The sequence below is a fragment of the Zea mays genome, chromosome 8 (genome assembly GCF_902167145.1).
Source record: "Zea mays cultivar B73 chromosome 8, Zm-B73-REFERENCE-NAM-5.0, whole genome shotgun sequence".
Taxonomy (NCBI): domain Eukaryota; kingdom Viridiplantae; phylum Streptophyta; class Magnoliopsida; order Poales; family Poaceae; genus Zea; species Zea mays.
In genome coordinates, this window is record NC_050103.1 from 23,465,273 (window position 1) to 23,484,861 (window position 19,589).

Here is a 19,589-nt window from a genome sequence, read left to right on the forward strand (position 1 = left end):
GCCACTCGGAGCGGAGGTCGTTGTCGCTGCTGCCGGAGCGGGCGGCTGTGAGCCATCTGGGGTTTCGTCGCCCCGCAGGCCCTCTAATGTGGGGGGTTGTTCGTACCTGTGGGGGCGGAACCGGAGTTCCGTTTGTAATGGCACCTTGAGTGCCGGTGTCTGTTCATTGTGGCTGTCGGGGCCTGAACATGTATGTATTTTGGCGTGAAGCCATGTTTTTTCCTCATTTCGAGCACTAGGACTCGCCTGTCGGCTAACTGAACCGCTTAACCAAGTGTGAGTTGCCTCGTGCGAAGGTGACGAGTGAGGTATCCGTATCTCGGAGGCATAGGAGTCCCTCGGCTTGGTCGGCCTTGCCACCCGAGGCTTCTCTTGCTTAGTTAAAGGAACCCTCGGCCGCTCTGTGATGAGCCGGAGCCGGAGGCAGCGGTGCCAGCACGGACAGAGGCAGAGTTGGCTCGAAAAGAAGTTTCATCGGTCGGAGCCTGGCCGGGCCGTCCACTAGCGGGACCGACGCCGGAGTCGGGTTGCCGAGGCCATGAGCCGGGCTGACGTCCTCGGGGGACAGCTGGCTGAGGCTACGGAGCGGCCGGTTGAGCCGTCTGCTCGGGTCGGGTTCCCGGAGGAGACCCTAGCGGCGATGGCCCAGGCGTGGTGCCAACAGGTTCCTTCGAGGTGGAGATCCTCCGACCGTGTTGCCGTCCGAGGCCGGGTCGGATTCCGCCGAAGGTGGAGTCGACGCCGAGGGTGCTGCTGCTCCCCCACTGATGTCTGATGCTGCAGGAGCAGTTTATCTTGTAGTGTGCGTATGTTTTTTGCGGCCGCCGAGGCCCAAACATATCATCGTCGTGTTGTAAAGTTGTGTTTCTTTTCCCCTTGTTTCGAGTATCTGGACTTATTTGTCGGTAACAGAATTGTTTGTCCGAGCGAGAGTTACTTTTCACGGAAGGTGATGAGTGAGGTATCCGTATCCCAGAGGCGTAGGAGTCCCTCGGCTCGGTCGGCCTTGCCGCTTACGTGTACTCCTACTCGTCCGTTGGATTCTATTATCGATATAGTCGAGAAGGCATGAAAAATCGTTTCGGCAGAAAAGTTTTCGAGCATTAAGACTTGTTCGGTCAGCGGAATCGCTTATCCGAGCGTGAGTTACTTATCGCAGAAGGTGATGAGTGAGGTATCCGTATCCCGGAGGCGTAGGAGTCCCTCGGCTCCGTCGGCCTTGCCTGCTTACGTGTACTCCGTCGTTTTCAGGATCCCACTTTCGAAGTAGTCGAAAAGCACGAAAGATGTTCTGGCAGAAAGACTTTTTCCGAGGAAACTTTTGACGCAGAGGGGGTTCGCCCCTTCTAGCCCCCGAGGGAGGGTCGGGCTTTGCCGAGGCAAGGCTGACCCTTCCTTGATGGTTAGACTTTGTATGTAAGCGAGGTATATGAACGACTTGAAAAACATCTTAAGGGTAGAAGCGACGTAGCTGTCGGATGTTCCAAGCGTTGCTGTAGACCTCGCCTTGACTGTTGGCCAGCTTGTACGTTCTGGGCTTCAAAATCTTGGCGATGATGAATGGCCCTTCCCAGGGAGGCGTGAGCTTGTGGTGCCCTCAGGCGTCTTGTCGTAGCCGAAGCACCAAGTCGCCCACCTGGAGGTCTCGGGACCGAACCCCTCGGGCGTGGTAGCATCGCAGGGACTGCTGATACCGCGCCGAGTGTAGTAAGGCCATGTCCCGAGCCTCTTCCAGCTGGTTCAGTGAGTCTTCTCGGTTGGTTCAATTGCTTTGGTCGTCGTACGCCCTCGTCCTCGGGGAACCGTATTCTAAGTCTGTGGGCAAGATGGCCTCGGCCCCATAGACTAGAAAAAAACGGTGTGAAGCCCGTGGCTCGGCTCGGCGTTGTCCTTAGACTCCAGACCACCGAGGGGAGTTCCTTCATCCATCGCCTGCCGAACTTGTTGAGGTTGTTGTAGATCCACGGCTTGAGTCCTTGCAGAATCATGCCGTTGGCACACTCTACTTGCTCATTCGTCATGGGGTGAGCTGCGGCGGCCCAGTCCACCCGGATGTGGTGATCCTCGTAGAAGTCCAGGAACTTTCTACCAGTGAACTGGGTGCCGTTGTCGGTGATGATGGAGTTTGGGACCCCAAAGCGATGGATGATGTTGGTGAAGAACGCCACCGCATGTTCGGACCTGATGCTGTTTAGGGGTCGGACCTCGATCCACTTGGAGAATTTGTCGATAGCGACCAGTAGGTGCGTGTAGCCCCTGGGTGCCTTCTGCAAGGGACCGACGAGGTCCAGACCCCACACAGTGAAGGGCCAGGTGATGGGTATTGTCTACAGAGCCTGAGCGGGCAGGTGGGTCTGCTTTGCGTAGAATTGACACCCTTGGCAGGTGTGTACAATCCTAGTGGCGTCGGCCACCGCGGTTGGCCAGTAGAAACCCTGTCGGAAGGCATTTCCAATGAGGGCTCGAGGTGCTGCGTGGTGACCGCAAGCCCCCGAGTGTATTTCTTGTAATAACTCCTGACCTTCGGCGATGGATATGCATCGCTGGAGGATGCCTGAGGGGCAGCGGTGGTAGAGCTCCTTCCCGTCACCCAGCAAGACGAACGACTTGGCGCGCCGCGCCAGTCGCCGAGCTTCGGCTCGGTCAAGGGGCAGCTCTCCTCGGTGGAGATATTGTAGGTACGGGGTCTGCCAATCTCGATTAGGCAGGACCCCATTCCGCTCTTCCTCGACGCGCAGTGCCTCACCCTCGGGGGCCGAGGGTGCCTCGGGCCGAGCCGAGGGCGCCTCGGGCAGGGCCGAGACCTTCTCGGGCTCGGGTGTGTCGTTGGTCTTGACTGAGGGTTGATGTAGGTCTCGGGAGAAGACGTCCGGGGAAACCGTTGTCCGCCCCGAGGCTATCTTAGCCAGCTCGTCCGCAGTCTCGTTGTATCGTCGGGCGATGTGGTTGAGCTCGAGCCCGAAGAACTTGTCCTCCAGGCGTCGAACCTCATCGCAGTAGGCTTCCATCTCCGGGTCGCGGCAGTGGGAGTTCTTCATGACTTGGTCGATGACAAGCTGCGAGTCACCACGAGCGTCGAGGCGTCGGACCCCTAGCTCGATGGCGATGCGCAACCCGTTAACCAGTGCCTCGTACTCGGCCACATTGTTGGACGCCGGGAAATGGAGGCGCAACAAGTAGCGGAGGTGCTTCCCGAGGGGTGAGATGAAGAGCAGGCCCGCGCCCGCTCCTGTTTTCATCAATGACCCGTCGAAAAACATGGTCCAAAGTTCTGGTTGGATCGAAGCTGCTGGAAGATGGGTGTCGACCCATTCAGCCACAAAGTCTGCCAAGACTTGGGACCTGATGGCCTTCCGAGGGGCGAACGAGATAGTCTCGCCCATGATCTCCACCGCCCACTTTGCAATCCTACCCGAGGCCTCTCGGCACTGGATGATCTCCCCCAGGGGAAGGATGACACCACAGTCACCGGATGAGACTCGAAGTAGTGTCGCAACTTTCGCCGCGTCAGAATTACCGCGTACAGTAGCTTCTGGATTTGCGGGTAGCGGATTTTGGTCTCGGACAGTACTTCACTGATGAAGTAGACTGGCCTCTGGATGGGCAATGCGTGCCCCTCTTCTCGTCTCTCGACCACGATCGCGGCGCTGACCACCTGAGTGGTAGCGGTGACGTAGATCAAGAGGGCTTCTCCGGCAGCGGGGGGCACCAAGATGGGCGCGCTGGTAAGGAGCGCCTTTAGGTTCCCGAGGGCTTCCTCGGCCTCGGGGGTCCAAGTGAAGCGCTCGATCTTCCTCAAGAGGCGGTACATAGGTAGGCCTCTTTCGCCGAGGCGCGAGATGAAACGGCTCAGGGCCGCAAGGCATCCCATGACCCTCTGTACTCCTTTCAAGTCCTTGATGGGGCCCATGTTGGTAATGGTCGTGATTTTCTCCGGGTTGGCCTCGATGCCCCGCTCGGAGACGATGAACCCCAGGAGCATGCCTCGGGGGACTCCGAAGACACACTTCTCGGGATTGAGTTTTACGCCTTTTGCCTTGAGACACCGGAATGTCGTTTCAAGGTCGGAAAGGAGGTCGGAGGCTTTTCTCGTCTTGACTATGATATCATCGACGTAAGCCTCGACCGTTCGACCAATGTGCTCTCCGAACACGTGGTTCATGCACCTTTGGTATGTCGCACCCGCATTCCTCAAACCAAATGGCATTGTAATGTAGCAGTACATGCCAAAGGGTGTGATGAAAGAAGTCGCGAGCTGGTCGGACTCTTTCATCCTGATTTGGTGATACCCTGAGTAGGCATCGAGGAAAGATAGGGTTTTGCACCCAGCAGTGGAATCCACGATTTGATCGATGCGAGGCAGAGGGTAGGGAACCTTCGGACATGCTTTGTTTAGACCAGTATAGTCTACACACATCCACCATTTCCCTCCTTTCTTTCTCATAAGCACAGGGTTGGCAAGCCATTCGAGATGGAATACCTCTTTGATGAACCCTGCAGCCATCAGCTTGTGGATCTCCTCGCCTATGGCTCTGCGCTTTTCTTCGTCGAATCGGCGCAGAGGCTGCTTCACGGGTCGGGCTCCAGCTCGGATATCCAGCGAGTGCTCGGCGACATCCCTCGGTATGTCAGGCATGTCCAAGGGACTCCACGCAAAGACTTTGATGTTCGCATGGAGAAAGTCGACGAGCACTGCTTCCTATTTGGGGTCGAGCTCGGAGCCGATCCAGATCTGCTTGGAGGCGTCGTTGCTGGGGTCGAGAGGGACGGACTTAACCGTCTCAGCTGGCTCGAAGTTGCCGGCGTGGCGCTTCGCATCTGGCGCCTCCTTGGAGAGGCTTTCCAGGTCGGCGATGAGGGCCTCAGATTCGGTGAGGGCCTCGGCGTACTCCACACACTCCACGTCGCATTCGTACGCGTGTCGGTACGTGGAGCCGACGGTGATGACCCCGTTGGGGCCCGGCATCTTGAGCTTGAGGTAGGTGTAGTTGGGGAAGGCCATGAACTTAGCGTAGCATGGTCTCCCCAGCACTGCGTGGTAGGTTCCTCGGAACCCGACCACCTTGAACGTGAGGGTTTCCTTTCGGAAGTTGGAGGGAGTCCCGAAGCAGACGGGCAGATCGAGTTGCCCGAGGGGTTGGACGCGTTTCCCGGGGATGATCCTGTGAAAAGGCATCGTGCCGGCCCGGATCAAGGACAGATCGATCCGCAGGAGCTCGAGGGTCTCGGCGTAGATGACGTTGAGGCTGCTGCCTCCGTCCATGAGGACCTTGGTAAGCCTGATGCTGCCAATGACAGGATCGACAACGAGCGGGTACTTCCCTGAGCTCGGCACGTGGTCGGGGTGGTCGCCCTGGTCGAAGGTGATGGGCTTGTCGGACCAGTCTAGGTAGACTGGCGCCGCCACCTTTACCAAGCAGACCTCCCGGCGCTCTTGCTTGCGGTGCCGAGCCGAGGCGTTCGCCACTTGCCCACCGTAGATCATGAAGCAGTCGTGGACCTCGGGGAACTCCTCTGCCTTGTGATCCTCCTTCTTGTCGTTGTTGTGGGCTCGGCCACCTTTCGCCGGTGGCCCGGCCTTGTGGAAGTGGCGCCGAAGCATGACGCACTCCTCAAGGGTGTGCTTGACGGGACCCTGATGATAGGGGCACGGCTCCTTGAGCATCTTGTCGAACAGGTTGGCGCCTCCGGGAGGCTTCCGAGGGTTCCTGTGCTCGGCGGCGGTGACAAGGTCCGCGTCATCGGCGTCGCGTTTTGCTTGCGACCTCTTCTTGCCCTTCTTCCTCGCGCCGCGCTGAGCGGACGCCTCGAGGACGTCTTCTGGCTGGCGCCCCTGAGGCTGCTTGTCCTTCCGGAAGATGGCCTCGACCGCCTCCTGCCCAGAGGCGAACTTGGTGGCGATGTCCATCAGCTCGCTCGCCCTGGTGGGAGTCTTGCGACCCATCTTGCTCACCAGGTCGCGGCAAGTGGTGCCGGTGAGGAACGCGCCGATGACATCCGAGTCGGTGATGTTGGGCAGCTCTGTGCGCTGCTTCGAAAATCGCCGGATGTAGTCCCGGAGGGACTCTCCCGGCTGCTGGCGGCAGCTTCGAAGATCCCAGGAGTTCCCAGGGCGCACGTATGTGCCCTGGAAGTTTCCGGCGAAGGCTTTGACCAAGTCGTCCCAGTTGGAGATCTGCGCAGGAGGCAGATGCTCCAGCCAGGCTCGGGCAGCGTCGGAGAGGAACAGGGGAAGGTTGCAGATGATGAGGTTGTCATCGTCCGTTCCACCCAGCTGGCAGGCCAGCCGGTAGTCCGCGAGCCACAGTTCCGGCTTCGACTCCCCTGAGTACTTGGTGATAGTAGTCGGGGTTTGCAACCGGGTGGGGAACGACGCCCGTCGTATGGCCCGGCTGAAAGCTCGCGGGCCGGGTGGTTCGGGCGAGGGGCTCCGATCCTCCCCGCTATCGTAGCGTCCCCCACGCCTGGGGTGGTAGCCTCGGCGCACCTTTTCGTCGAGGTGGGCTCGACGGTCGTGGCGGTGGTGCTCGTTGCCGAGGCGACCCGGGGCCGCAGGCGCGGTGTTCCGCGTGTGTCCGGTGTGGACCGAGGCTTCCCGCATGAATCGGGAAGTCGCGGCGCGATGCTCCGGGGGGTACCCCTGCCTTCGGGAGGCAGAGCTCTCGGCCCATCGGACCGTGGCATCTTCCAGGAGATTCTTGAGCTCTCCCTAGATACGTCGCCCCTCGGTGGTGGATGGTTCCGGCATCGCTCGGAGTAGTATCGCTGCTGCAGCCAGGTTTTGGCCGACCCCACTGGAAGCCGGGGGCAGCCTCGCCTGGCATCGTCGGCGATGCGGTGCTGGACGTCCTGGGCCAGATGACGCGCTTCTCCGGCCGGTGCTCGGCCTGCCCACTCCTGCCCGATATTTTGCCAAAGCTGCACAAGTTGTCCTGCTTCCTCGTCGAGCCTGGCCTGTACCTCACGGATTTGCTCTAGCTGTGCGTCCTGACCCCCCGCAGGGACTGGGACCACAACTAGCTCCTGAAGGATGTCAACGCGTGGCGCAGGCCTAGGGGGATCATCGTCCTCCGGCATACCAAGATGGTTGCCTTTGTCGAGACCCCCTAGATCGACGTGGAAGCATTCGTGACTTGGGCCACAGTCCTCGTCGCCGAGGCTGTGGCTGCTATCGGAGCAATCGGAGAGGCAGTAGTCACATGCGGTCATGAAGTCCCGCATGGCACTAGGGTTATCGAGCCAGGAGAAATCCCAACCAGAGTCGGGCTCGTCATCTTCCTCAGAACCCAGAGGCCCATAGGTCGAGACGGCCGTCAGTCGGTCCTAGGTTGACCGCATATGATACCCCGGAGGGTTTGGACATGCCTTTATGAAAGCGTCCATCGAAGCGGGGTCGCTTGGTGGGTCGCAGCTGAATCTAAAAGGCATGGAACGGGAAACGGACGGTACCTCTTGATCGACGGGTGGTGACAAAGTCGCGTCGGGGACGGACTGCACCGTTGTCTCAGGTACGAGGCTGACGCCCAGCAAGTCCTTCGCGAGCGTGCTGGCGTCGTCCGTCAGCTTGGAGTTGGCGTGTTGCGGGGAAACGACGCTCGTCTTCGTCTCAGACGCGAGGTCGACGCCCGACGTGTCCCCCGTTGGGGCGCCAGCGCCGTCGACTCGCTCGACAGCCGACGAGGTGTCGCCTCCTGCTTGGCCATGCCTGCCCCGCCTCCTCCTCCGTCGGCGGGGAAGGTGACGGGACAGACCCGGATGTTGCTCTTCCGCCACGTGGGGAAGACGTCGTCGATTCCGCCGCCGGCGGGTGGGCTGACAGCCGCCATTGTCGTTGTCGCGCGGCGGAGGAAGGAGTATCATGTCGTAGCTGCCGTCGAGGGACATGAACTCAAGACTCCCGAAACGGAGCACCGTCCCGGGTTGGAGTGGTTGCTGGAAACTACCCATCTGGAGCTTGACGGGAAGCTGTTCGTCAACACGCAGCAGGCCCCTACGTGGCGCGCCAACTATCGGCGTTTCGACCCCAGGGGGTCCCTGGACCGACGAGTAAATTGTCGCCGCGTGTCCCAGCCCAGATGGGTCGGCGCGAGACGGAGCACAAAGGGGGGAAAACAGCAAAGGGGAAACCTGCGGCCTTCGTGTTGTCCTGCGCCTAGGTCGGGTGCGCTTGCAGTAGGGGGTTACAAGCGTCCGCGTGGGAGAGAGCGAGAGCGAGAGAGACTGTGCGGCAGCTCGTTCTCCCGCGCGGCCAACCTTCTCGTACGAGAGCCCTGGACCTTCCTTTTATAGGCGTAAGGAGAGGGCTCAGGTGTACAATGGGGGGTGTAGCAGTGTGCTAACGTGTCTAGCAGAGAGGAGCTTGAGCCCTAAGTACATGCCGTCGTGGCAGTCGGAGAGGTTTTGGCGCCCTGTTCATGTGATGTCGTGGCCGTCGGAGGAGTGCTTGAGCCCTATGGAAGTATAGCTGTCGGAGCTGTCGGATCCTTGCTGACGTCTCCTTGCTTCCGTAAGGGGCTGAGAGCCGCTGTCGTCATGGAGCACGCGGGGTGCCATCATTACTTGTTTACCGGGGCGAGCCAGATGGGACGCCGGTCTTGTTCCCCGTAGCCTGAGCTAGCTAGGGGTAGGGTAATGATGGCCCCCCTATGACGTGGTCGGTCCGAGCCCGAGGTCGAGCGAGGCGATGACTCCTCCGAGGTCGAGGTTGAGTCCGAGCCCTGGGGTCGAGCGAGGCGGAGTTCGTTGTCCGAGGTCGAGGCTGAGTCCGAGCCCTGGGGTCAGGCGAGGCGGAGTCTGTCGTCCGAGGTCAAGGCTGAGTCCGAGCCCTGGGGTCGGGCGAGGCGGAGTCCGTCGTCCGGCGTCGAGGTTGGACTTAGCTGCTGTCAGCCTCACTCTGTCGAGTGGCACAGCAGTCGGAGCGGCGCAGGCGGCGCTGTTTTCCTGTCAGGTCGGTCAGTGGAGCGGTGAAGTGACTGCAGTCACTTCGGCTCTGTCGACTGAGGAGCGCGCGCCAGGATAAGGTGTCAGTCGACCCTTGCATTAAATGCTCCTGCGATACAGTCGATCGGTGTGGCGATCTGGCCAAGGTTGCTTCTCCGCGAAGCTTGTCCGAGCTGGGCCTCGGGCGAGTCAAAGGTGCGTCCGTTGCTTGAGGGGACCCTCGGGCGAGTCGTGAATCCTCCTAGGTCGGATGCCTTTGCCCGAGGCTGGGCTCGGGCGTGGCGAGATCGTGTCTCTTGAGTGGACGAAGCCTTGACCGGAATCGCGCCCATCAGGCCTTTGCAGCTTTGTGCTGATGGGGGTTACCAGCTGAGATTTAGGAGTCTTGGGGTACCCCTAATTATGGTCCCCGACACTCGTGTTTTCCTTATTTTTGATACCGAGTTCTCTGCAATTTGGGATTGCTTTGCCTTAAGGCGAGACCGCGAGAAGATGGGGCAGGCGATGGAGGACGACCAGTTCACGACGGCGCAGATGGGCCCGCGATTTCGGCCGATGTGGAGGAAGGAGGCCATGTTGGCGCTGGACTCTAGGTTCACAAGCATGATGACGGACCAAAGAAGCTCGAGAACTCCATGCTGCATTGCTATCTCAACCAAGAGGACTTGGTGGAGGAAGGAAAGGAGGAAGAGAAGAAGGAGAAACCGAGTAACATGTTTGTCCTGATCACCATAAAAAAACAGGTTTGTCCTGATCATTCAACTCCTCCATCTGTTTCTCAAAAATCTTTACTACGCCTGCCTAAGATTGTAGAAGATTTGCCAATGTAAGTTTCTGATTTGGCTCAAAGATGTTGAGCTACTTTTCTTATTTCTAGAAGTCCTTGAGAATCATGTCTGGTCACTCATCCTCTCGTATAAAGCCCGACATCAACTGAATCGGCTGAATCAGTTGTTGTATTTCCGTTATCTGATTAATCAAAACAAGGAATGCCCCGTCTCTCAAAAAAGGCTTACCATGGATCAAATAAGACGTGTGAATTGTAACTCTAACCTCTCGAATGTATACCATCTATAATGAACATATATGTTGGATAAATTGTTTTGCATAATTGCATTCCCTTATTTGCTCCATATTTGGATCTCTTTTATTAACTGTAAGGTTGACGATATGGGTTGTTTTTTTCTAATTGCAGTGGTGGATAATTTATAGTAGTAGGTATGTAGGGGTATTTTTAGATTAGTTTTTTAGTGATAGTGGTGGGTTATTTTTAATACATGATATAGATGGGGTTGTTTCAGGTTAGTTTTTTATGAGTGCAATAGTGGTTAATATGATTTTGGGTGCTTCCATTGTTGGCTAAGGATTAATATTTCATTTCATAGTACAGTTAGTACCAGTGGCGTAGACAAGGCGGCTAGCAGCCCCCAAGATTTTTTTTGCTTGTATATCTACGGTTAAAATAAGAGGGTTAGTTTATAATAAGTTAAAATTTATTATGTACTCATTGCATACATGTGTTAATTGTTATGACTAGCGATGATATATTCTATTTACTGGTATTATATATAAGGTTGGTCCTTCCTAAAGGGAAATTTTGGTTATGCCTCTTATCAGTACAATAGTGGTGGTGGTGGCTACAATAGTTAGATAGTTACAGGGTATTTTAGGTTTTCTTAGATATTGGAAATAGTATGTAATTTATAAATAAACATCGAGGTGCTTTGGGTTAAGTTCTCATAATAGTGCTGGCAGTATTAAATTTTTTCATAGATTAAAATCAGTGATTTTGATTGTTAAGGTTTCATTTGCAGGCCAATTCAGTTACTACGATGTTTATTCATTCGGTAAAAATGTACACATCATCGATGTGTTTCAATATTAATACTTCGTCGCAGCTCTAGCCTCCTACATAGCAGTCAACCAGTAGACATTTCTACTCGAATGCTCCACAATGGCCTCCTACATCGGTAGAGATGCAAGGTATCATTGACCATGGTTGGACGGTGACATTTTCAGGCATGTTCTGCACAAAAACGCTAATGAAGACGTACCAATGGGATTTTGGTTCATCGGATTGGACGTCGATGATCGCCGTCTTTGCTGCAGCAAGCCACCGGGTATACCTGACGCCTTTGTGCTTGTTTGTTTAGCATACTAGACTTAGTTGCTTCCAAGTTCCAACTCTGTCGGCGGTTGGTCTTTTGCATGCAGCGTGCATGATCTGTTTGTATGAATTATTTCGGGAAATGAGACTATTTCGGGTAGTTGATGGTCACCTTGACACCTTCAGAGAGTAGGTGTGCCATCAGCTGTCAGTACCATGTGCTTGTCAACATTGTTTGTGTTGGCCATCTTCATAGTCTGTCATGACATGAGACATCTAAACTTTCCTTTTGAGTGTTACACCTATGGCGTGATTGAATCTGAAGCTGCCAATAGCCCCACCAAAATGAAGAAACATTTTACCCGAGAATCATAGTGGCAAAGACGCATCATGCGCAAGACCAGCGAAGCTGTCAGCTGAAACGGTTCCTTGCCTAACATGCACTAGCTTCAATTTGATGTGAATGGATTAGAGTAATTCCGGCCACATTCTGTGGTCCGTTTGAGCTGATTGTGCTTGGCAAACTCGTGCAGACTGTGAATGGAAAGACGCAGGTAGGAACATGTGTGTTGCATCCTTCCACTGGAGTTGCAGTGGCATCTGCAAATCTGCTGATTGGATCGGGAAAGTCCATCAACGCTGCGGTGGGAGTGAGAATGCACTTTTGGTAGGTTGTGTTGATTTATGTTTAACTGTTTAAATCATGGCTCAAACATGGTGTTTTGTTTTCTATCATTTTTTTCAAAAGCAGATTATTGCATGCTTGTGCAGTTTGTGGCATTTCATCAAAAAAATGAAAACTTCTATGTCATTTAGAAATATAATTCTGTTTGTTAGAAGTAGTACAAAGCCTTTCATTCGTTTACTCATATAAGGAATCAGATTTTCTAAAGAACAATTAGGATATAGAGATGTGTTTGGGACATTATAAACCAAAAAAATTATTTAGAGCTCGTGAAATATCTCTAAAAGATTTAAAGGTTACTTTTTTGTCTTTGAAAATGTGCAATTAGTTCCTTATGGAGTGTTCAATAAAAGATACATATGATAACTTGAATGCCTCAAAACTTCCTAAATATTTTTTAAATTTTTATGCCATAATAAATACTTATAGCTAGCTGAACATTATTTTATTTCCTCTCAACTCAATGACTCAATTTTAGGCTGTGGGCCAATTAAATTGTTGATTATGAGCTTCTTTTTTCCTGTTTTGTTTTAGGGCTGTGATTCTATTGCAATGACATCTGTAACTGATAAGAAAGCTAAGATGGAGAGTTTAATATCTTCTGCGACCTTTGTGGAGGGTGGCATTTAGGAGGCATGTGGTGATGCATGGAACATTTGCCTTGAGGTTTTCTATGAGAGTGACCCTTCTGCAGTGAGTAGCCATTTTGTTAGTTGAGCTATTTTGCATATAAATGTTATTTCTGTAACCAATTACTTAGAGTTCGAAGTGTTTTTCTTATGCAGGTTTGGTGTATCCTTCTCAGTGACAAAGTACCTTTTAAAATGCACTGCCCTTTACACTCTGACATGCAAGACAATGATATATGCATTGGCTTATTATGTATAGTGAGTCATATTTTGATAGGTTTTTGGTACAGACTTATTTAGTTAAAAACCTGTAGTGACGTCTGTTTGATTTTTTACAATATGTACAAGATTGGAAGATCCTCTTTATTTTTTTGTTCTTCTTTATGAGTTGATTGTCACAACATAAACTTTAAATTAGTGTCATATGTTACCTGCATTCTATTTTGGTTTGCCATCATTATGCTTCATGCCATTACAAGAAAAAATAATTACATTCTATTTAAGCTACAACATTTAAAACTTTTAAGGCTCATAGCAGAGGGTAGATCTTCAGCACTTCAACTACAAACTTGTTCAAAGTAAACCGAAGCCCAGCCTTAAAAAAGCTTCGGTAGCTAACAACTTCATCTTCCTCAGGGGCAGGAACGTTGTTGTCTCCGCTAGCCCTCACGATAGACATGTTCCGAAAGTACCTTCCTCTCATGTTTTCAAGATCACTCTGTTTAATGGTCGATTTTCCGAAGACAGTATGGCTTGGTCGCCAGGGCCGATCTTTAGAATCTTCATCCCCACTTTCCACATCATAGCTATCGCTGTCACTAGTATCTTCAGATAAACCTTCCAGTATCTCTTTAGTAATCTTCTATGTGTTTGTTTTCGCCACGGACTCAATAAATCCAGCAATATAAGGATCTGCAACCTTCTTCTCCTCAAACAATTTCGTTTCTTCAGTCAGTTTTACCTTCTCAGTCATTTTTTCACCAGACATGGTGAAAACGCCTCTATTAAACCGAAGCTCAAAAAACTTGACAATCTAGCGAGCGCTAGTGAGCAAGAGCTAAAAGTTTGATGCAAATGGCACAAGCAGCGTACCAAATGCTGCCGGTGTGAGGTCATATTTATACACCTAGCACGCTGCAACTTGGAGGGCCCCGTATGTCATTGATTGTTGCTATTCTAGCAAAGGGAAAGTGTTTTTTCAGACCTTCGGCTTAAGGCCTTCGTTCATGTCACAGTCTGAATTTGTTGTTATAACAAATTAATACTGCGAGGGGCTAATGTTGGGGGCCTTCGTCTTTCGAAGGTCGTCAAAAACATGATTTAACAATGTTTCCCAAGTGTAATATATGTACAGGAATCTTCGGACTTGGGATGAAGCTGTACAGAATGAGGAAAGAAGGGTCGGAACAAAGGTTGAACCAGTGCCGAAGCTGCACGAAAGGGAGCTTCGGCTCAGTAGCAGAAAGAGGAATCGACTTAAGGAGGAAAAGGCTATTTAGTCCTCAATAGATTGCTCTTGAGCTAATAGTGAACATGAAGGGCATGAGTGTAATTTCACACAGGCTGCATCCTGTGCCTATAAATAGATGAACAGTACCCTCGTACTGTTCACACTGACTTGTACTCGTTCGTGCATCACGCTTGGACTTTTACATTCTGTCAAGCCGAAGGTATAAATGTAATTCAATATTGTGCATCTTCATTCGTGATGATATAATAATGAGATATCGATAATGTTATATGATTATTCATATTTTTTATATGTCGTATGCTTCTCCTTGTCATTAACACATATTGCAATGATGAAGGCTAGTCCTTCAGGACCTTTGTCTGAAGATCATTATATCCCAAGGGAAATAATGTTTCGAAGGAGGAATGGCTTTAACCTTTAACATTTTGTGTTGTCTTGTTCTTAACTCATAGCATTTGAGAACAAGTCCCCAACATTGGCGCCCACCTCCGGTGTACTCACTTCCACAACCTTCGACAAAGCATTAACCTTCGTCATGCCGCCGAAGAAGATAACAGCGCCAGGGGCTGCATTGCAGCCGCTGGACACAAATCAAAACACTCTTTCTCTACGAGAGGCTAGAAGCCAGAAGAGAAAGGCAACCAGTCCAACACTTCAAGAGGAGGAGCTGGACCAGGAGATCAGGGACCTAGAAATCATTCACCAGCAGGTCCAAAGGAAAAAAGAGAAGATGGCTCGGCTGGCCAACCTTCAGAAGAAGATTGATGAAGCTACTGAGGAAGTGAGTCATCTTACTCAAGATGATCACAACCGAAGGCCACAACACATCCCAAATATTACATAGTTTTGTTACAGTAGAAACCTAATCTTTCTTCATCTGCTATGTACATCAAGTTTCTCAAAAATGTTTATTACAATAAAATATATTCCTCTTTAAGAACTTTCACTGCAACTTCGTGCAGTAATCTGTTAACGACTTCGTCGACAATAGATTCAGCCATGTTTATGATCTCCAGTGCTTCCTTCATTTTTGGATCTGCTAAGGGATCGTACGGTTCCGACGACGGAGATAATTCAGCTGAAGTAGGAAAAATTAATTAGTCCGAAGCCACAAAAACAAAATGTTGAAGCTAAAAACCAAAAATAATACCTATGCGCTTTTCGCTTTCAGCAGCTTCTTTAGCTCGACTTGCTTCTGCTCGAGCGTCAGGGGTATCTTTTTCACTTTTCTTCATAATTTCATGGGCCATCACTCGGCCACCATTCACCCAGATATCATTATAGAATTTTCCGCCCATCAATGTTGCTTCAGCTGAAGGATCCTTTGTATCATCTATGGAGAAGACAGCTTCAGTCTGGACCATGGTTTTAATATGGTCGCATCCCGCCTTCTCCAAGATGGCTGAAATTCCCCGCACACCGGAAAACGCGCAAACATCCCCACGATCACTTAAAATTTCTTCGAAGGTTTTGGGCTCTCCACTTATCCATTCAATAACGCCTTCGGGGTTGCCTCGCACGAAGTTTTCTTCGGCAGAGTATGCACCCACTTTGGCGAAGCTAGTCTTCAATTTCTTCACACAATCCAAGGATTTCTCGAAGCATCTTTCCTTGGATTACCGAAGTTCTTCAACATTTTTCTCTAGATAATTTTTCCAATACTCGCTGATTTCTCGGTTAGCATGTGCGAGTGCGCAACTCTCTTTAGCTTCGGCCAGCTGTTTGCGAAGATCTTCAATTTCTGCTTTATGGGTTTCTGCCTGAGTTTTATAACTAGCTTCGTCCTCTTTTACTTTATTTACCAAAGAAATCAGAATTTTATCCTTTTCTAGACCTTCGTTTCTTAATTCAATCACTTCTGAACGAAGGTTATTAAGGGCCATTGTATAGCCTCGTCTTCGACATTTTTCTGCGCCCTAAGGGCATTACTAAGAATTAAGCCCTGAAAGAGGAGGAAGGAATTAAGTACGACAAATAAAATACTTTATTCTCAAGTTCAAAAATAACTTCTATACCTTCATACTGTTGTATGCTAGGCTGTCAGCAAGATCATCCTTCGACAGAATTGAAAGGCCATCTTCTAGCTTCGGGAACCCCATGCTTCTACCTATCTCCCGGCAAACAAATATCTCTTTGTTGTCCGGGAGACAGTATAAGAAATCATCTTCATTACTCCCGTTAAAAACCAAGGCCCCCTTCAGATATTTCAGTTTTCGCGCATAATGCTTGGCTTCCAGAATTTCTTCTTCGGACAACTTCTTCCCCGAAGCATGTCGAATGATGAAGTCAATGTTTTCGATCAAATCTTCGGGAGTAGGAGTCTCGATTTTTTCAAGAGCAATTTGCTCTGCCGTCTTTTCTTCAGGCGCGACAAGCTTCGTCTCGGTGGGCACTGAAGGCCCAGCTTCGGTTTTACCTTGAGCCTGCGTAGCTTCGGATTCTGCTTGCCCAGTTTCAGCTTCGGCCTGTGATTTGGCTTCAGCTTGGGAAATTTTCTTTGCAGGAGCAGGGCTTAGCACCTTTGTAGTTTCCAGCACAACATCGAGTACGTTGGCCATTCTCCTTCTCTTGGGAGTTGCAGCAGAAGCCTTTTGCATCTTCGATAGTGTTGCCTCTATCGGAGGACTCAGAATTTTTGGCATTTGCATTATTTTTTTCAACCTTTGACTCTTCAGCCTTATCAACCTTATCTTTGACTAGCTCGGCTATGGGTACCTTCAGCATTACGGCTGCCTCTTCAGTGCTCTGTGCAATCAGAGCAGTTTCTGTTGCTTCGGCTGCTGAGGAGGACCCCGCCAAATTCAGGCACTACGACCGGTTCAATGTAACGTGGCCGGTGGGTCATAACCTTCACCTTTTTGCTCTTCGGCACAGGCTCAGGTGGGGTAACCGAAGCAACAATCTTCCTCTTTTTCTCTTGTATTCGCAATAGGTAGCGGTAATCAGGGTATACAAAGCCAATAGCATCGAATACCCTGTTTAATCTTTTCTTGCCCCGGCCACCAAAGGTTGCAGACAAGGCATTATCTTTAGCCTTGGAGTATGCTCCAAGCAGCTCATCACTAGTAGCTTCGATGCACATCAGCCAGTTGTCGTTTGGCTCATCAAATTTCTCCCTAAATCTGAAGGTATATTTCAGTCGAACCAGACCACCCTCACCAGAGTCGGCGGTGGTCTCCTTCGGCATTTCCCAACTTTCCACAAGCGGCCATACCCTAAAGGCTATATGTTCTTGAATCAAATCTCTTGTGCCAATGAAGGAGCAAATAGTGATAAAAGCCCTCTGACACGCTTCGATAGCGTCATCAATTTCTACCTTTGGCCTTCGAAGGCCGAAGCGTGACCAGATGGGGCGCTGAATGATCTCTTTAATGTCTTCCCTTGCCTTTAAATCATTCTTCACATAAAACCATTCTTTCATCTAGGCTCCGGGCCATCTCTTCTAGAATGTTGGCACCGGGTTACTTGCATTAGGGCGAGCAATGAATCCATAACAACCAAAGTTGTTATGGTACTATTCTTTGCCAGTAGCCTTCGTCTCATATAAGAGCTCATGCATACTGCAGAAGCACTTCGCGCTTGGCTCTAGCCCCTGACTCCTTACAGCCCAGACAAAAATCCCCATCCTCATTATAGCTTCGGGGGATCTGATGACAGAAGATCTGGTAGATCTTCAACAATTCAACTACAAACTTGTTCAAAGGAAACCGAAGCCCAACCATAAAAAAGCTTCGGTAGATAACAACTTCATCTTCCTCAGGGGTAGGAACGTTGTTGTCTTCGCCAGCCCTCACGATAGACATGTCTCGAAAGTACCTTCCTCTCATGTTTTCAAGATCACTATGTTTAATGGTCGATTTTCCGAAGACAGTATGGCTTGGTCGCTAGGGCCGATCTTTAGAATCTTCATCCCCACTTTCCACATCATAGCTATCGCTGTCACCAGTATCTTCAGATAAACATTCTAGTATCTCTTTAGTAATATTCTCTGTGTTTGTTTTCGCCATGGACTCAATAAATCCAGCAATATAAGGATCTGCAACCTTCTTCTCCTCAAACAGCTTCGTTTCTTCAGTTAGTTTTACCTTCTCAGTCATTTTTCCCCAGACATGGTGAAAACGACTCTATTAAACTAAAGCTCAAAAAACTTGAAAATCTAGCGAGCGCTAGTGAGCAAGAGCTAAAAGTTTGAGAAAATGATGCAAATGGCACAAGCAGCGTACCAAATGCTGCCGGTGTGAGGTCATATTTATACACCTAGCACGCTGCAACTTGGAGGGCCCCGTATGTCATTGATTGTTGCTATTCTAGCAAAGGGAAGGTGTTTTTTCAGACCTTCGGCTTAAGGCGTTCGTTCATGTCGTAGTCTGAATTTGTTGTTATAACAAATTAATACTGCGAGGGGCTACTGTTGGGGGCCTTCATCTTTCGAAGGTCCTCAAAAACATGATTTAACAATGTTTCCCAAGTGCAATATATGTACAGGAATCTTCGGACTTGGGATGAAGTTGTACAGAATGAGGAAAGCAGGGTCGGAACGAAGGTTGAACCAGTGCCGAAGCTGCGCGAAAGGGAGCTTCGGCTCATTAGCAGAAAGAGGAACCAACTTAAGGAGGAAAAGGCTATTTAGTCCTCAATAGATTGCTCTTGAGCTAATAGTGAACATGAAGGGCATGAGTGTAATTTCACACAGGCTGTGTCCTGTGCCTATAAATAGATGAACAGTACCCTCGTACTGTTCACGCCGACTTGTACTCGTTCGTGCATCACGCTTGGACTTTTACCTTCTATCAAGCCAAAGGTATAAATGTAATTCAATATTGTTCATCTTCATTCGTGATGATATAATAATGAGATATCGATAATGGTATATGATTATTCATATTTTTCTTATATGTCGTATGCTTCTCCTTTTCATTAACACATATTGTAATGATGAAGGCTAGTCCTTCAGGACCTTCGTCTGAAGATCATTATATCCCAAGGGAAATAATGCTTCAAAGGACGAAGGGCTTTAACCTTTAACATTTTGTGTTGTCTTGTTCTTAACTCATAGCATTTGAGAACAAGTCCCCAACAATTACAATCCTGATCATCTAAGCAAAAAACACAAGCTCATATTTGAAAGGGAAATGGGACTTAATCCATTTATATATTTGTTTTGTTGCTTGATGATCATCACAATCATTTGGACTAACTAGTTTGCCAAGTATTTGTTCATAGGTTCATAAGACTAACAATTATGTTTCTACATCAGAAAACAACTCAAATCCAGATCTAGCCAAAAGGGGTAAACTTTGGAAAAGATAAACTTGCGGTAATCCTACACTTTGGATAAGTTCTCAACACCCCTAGAAACCTATTTGATTTATCTAGAGAGGTTGGAATACTTAGATTCAAAGTTTCACTCTAACTTGAGCAAAAATCAGAAAACTCCCTCCGGTGTAGTATTAGATGTCATTCTTGATGAATAAGTGTAGTGTAACAAAAGATGTCATTATATGACTAGGTGAGTGCCCGTGCGTTGCAACAGAAACATATAATACTACAATAACTTATGTACAAATGTGTGTTATATTGTTATGAGAAAAAATTCGTAATCCATTTGTGAACCTAGCCATACATAAATTTTGTTATTTTAATCTAGCTATCAAACAAACAACACATCAAAAGAATCAGTAATAGCTATCAAACTGGACATTCACTTGAGTTCACAGATATTTGAGATAGCTACATTTTAATACCTAAATACACAAT

At 49.9% G+C, this 19,589-nt stretch overlaps 1 long non-coding RNA gene across 1 annotated transcript; it reads left to right on the forward strand.

Moving 5' to 3' along the window:
* Positions 1-9,442: 9,442 nt before the first annotated feature.
* On the forward strand, positions 9,443-12,768 carry LOC103634947 (uncharacterized). Its single transcript, XR_002264236.2, has 2 exons — positions 9,443-11,714; positions 12,267-12,768. It is a non-coding gene; the product is annotated as an uncharacterized lncRNA (long non-coding RNA).
* The last annotated feature ends 6,821 nt before the right edge of the window (positions 12,769-19,589 follow it).